Source organism: Miniopterus schreibersii, assembly GCF_964146895.1.
Source record: "Miniopterus schreibersii genome assembly, chromosome: 11".
In the NCBI taxonomy this organism is placed as follows: domain Eukaryota; kingdom Metazoa; phylum Chordata; class Mammalia; order Chiroptera; family Miniopteridae; genus Miniopterus; species Miniopterus schreibersii.
Window position 1 is genome coordinate 16,338,823 of NC_138111.1, and position 2,886 is coordinate 16,341,708.

Consider the following 2,886-nt stretch of genomic DNA (forward strand, 5'->3'; position numbering starts at 1 on the left):
CAGTAGTGTGAGGTTTGGAGACCTTCCAGGCTGGTGACACATCCACATACCAGGAAGGTAACTCACCCCAACTCCACGGCGACAGCTGCTCCTGCGCTTGGGGCCCTCCCAGATCTTGCCTTATATATCTTTTCATCTGTATCCTTCATCATATCTTTTAATAAACTGGTAAACATAAGTAAAGTGTTTCCCGGGTTCTATGAGCCTCTCTAGAGAGTTAATCAAACCCAAGGAGGGGGTTGTGGAGACCTCAGATTTATAGTCATTGGTCAGAATCCCAGGTGACAACCTGGGCTTCCAATTGGCATCTGAAGTGGGCTGGGATCCGTCTTGTAGGACTGAGTCCTTCCCCCGTGGGATTGGATTGAGTGAAACTGTAGGACACCCAGCTGGCTTGCTCGATGCGGGGAAACCTTCTCATATCTGGTGCCAGGAGATATGGATGTGAAAGAAGAGACACAGGAGGAAAAACTGGTTCTTTTTCCTTACAGAGGTGTAAGGTATGTCCTGGGCTTCAGACATACCTCCTCCCCACCTCTGTTGTGTAACAGCCACCCCATTTCTCCTTGATAGTCAGGATAAACCATTCGAGTCGACACCATAACCCCCTTCTGCCTGTTCTGCAGGTGATAGGAGGAGCCCCAAGCGGCCAAGTGACTGTTTCAGCTTCTACGTCAGTGTCATCATTTTCATGTCGCTGGTGGAGACATTCCTTCTAAACTAGCAGGGCTCGTAGTTGTGGAAATGGGCATCAACATTTTTCTAAGTGGGTCATCAGATGCAGTGGTGAAAGATGCCTCACCCACCGTTTCGGTTTTTTCTTGCTTTCGGTCCTGCTCAATCCTGGAAGCCTTGTAGGTCATGCAGTAAATAAAGGGTGAGGGCAGCTGGCGTTAGTGTGGCAGACAGAGCCTCCCATGCCTGAAGAGGTCTGCCGGGCGACGTGCCTCTTTCTTACTGTAGAAGTTGCATCTACCTCCTTTGAAGGTGATATCCAACTCCCTGGGCTTTATGAGGGATCCCTACTTTAATGAGGCGGCAACCCCTGTATTTTCCTGGGATACATCTTTCACTTTTAGGCACATATGTATCTTACCCAAGGTATCTAAAGCACCTGCTACATCCTGGCCTCATTAGTTTGATATCATCAATATAATATAATGGGCCAACTACACGTCCATGTATGACGTTCTGAGCTAAGAATCACCCTGGGGCTTCAGAGGGGAGGAAGGTCATTGCAGAGCAGTGGGAAGAGCAGACGTTCAGTAATGAGAAGTTTGCCCTGCCCCATAGATAGGTCACAGAGGTTTGCCTCTGATAATCTCTCATTATGGGCAAGGCCCCAATTAAAATTCTTCTCTGTAGTTGAGTGTGGGCGGGGATGGGGCAGAAGTTTCTCTTGAGCCTGCAGCGTCTTGGCTGCCTTTAGCTCAAAACAATCCATGTACCACAGAGGCACATATTGGGGTGACTCATTCTGAACCCCTGTAATATTGTGAGCTCCCCGACAGAAGAGGAGGAAGAGTAGCTGCATCTGCCGGCAGAAGGCTCAGTGACATTTGGGTTACTCTGAGCCACATGAGTCCTCCCACCCCAAATTCAGTTCTTGGGGACCTACTTCTTCTTGGTCAGCGCCATAATTTTCCCAATAGTCCTGATGAAGCTATACGTTCAACTAAAGTTTCCATTTCACATCCTGCAGAATCAAACTTTGCAAAAATAGTAGGTAGCAGCAGGGAAAGCCAAGCTAGTCATCAAATCCAAGAGTGAAAAGGTGACTGGAACAGAGAGATAACATCAACAGCACTGAGAGCCAGTCATGCTCGGGAACAAATCTCAGCGATGTCCTGGAGAGGTCAGGTAAAGGGAGGAAGTCAGAGGAAGTCAGCTGCGAGCCTGACGGGGACTTTTCCTGGGAGTCAGCCTCTTGGGACTTTGAGGTTGGACCCTCATAAAGGCAGACTTAGGGTTAGTCTGGAACAAGGAAGGATTCCCCTTGTAGGAGGTGAGCAGTTTGTCAGTGGCACATTCCCACCTGACATGCACAAAGGGAAAAAAGTTTCTAGCCACGCTTAGGTCTTGGGGGTGGGGATGGTTCCACAAATAAACTGAATTCCTCACAAGAATTAAAGCAACAACGTTCTTGTTGGTTTCTCTGTCTTCAAGGTCGTTATCACCACACACACATTCATCTCCACATAGAAGTCGGAGAAATCTTTCCAAAGCACAGAACCTTCGAAGGCTCCCCACTGCCTACAGGATAAAACCTAAATTCTTCCACCAGGATTTCAAGGCTCAGCATGGCCGAGCCCTGCCAGCCTCTCCATTTTCATCTCAGTGTCCCCGTTCTCAACCCTATAGCTTTCCAATGTCCCTGAGCTTCTTACTAGACTCTAACAGAGGGGAACAAATGTTCTTTAAAAGTGCACAGCCTCCCAATGAGGATGGGTTCTGCAAAGGGAAAGACCCTAAGAAGCACAAGCTTTCTGCGAGTTTTTCATTTTACTAAGGAGAAACTGGGGTTTTTTAGTTCAGCAGAGCACCTGGATGGGTTTGGGATCCACGCAGGGGTGCCTGGAGCTAGGTTCGCAGCCTGCGGTTAATTTGCCCTGAATGAAGAGTTAGATGAATGTGGATAGGAACCCAGAGAGGCTGAGGCGCTGATAAGGGAAAGGAAGGAGACAGCCAGGTGAGGGAGAGGGAGGGGGAGAGGGAGAGGGAGGGGGAGAGGGAGAGGGAGGGGGAGAGGGAGAGGGAGAGAGAAACATGGATTTGCTGCTCCACTGATTTATGCATTCGTTGGGCGATTCTTGTATGTGCTCTGACCAGGGACTGAACCCGAAACCTTGGGGTATTGGGATGATGCTCTCACCCACTGAGCTACCA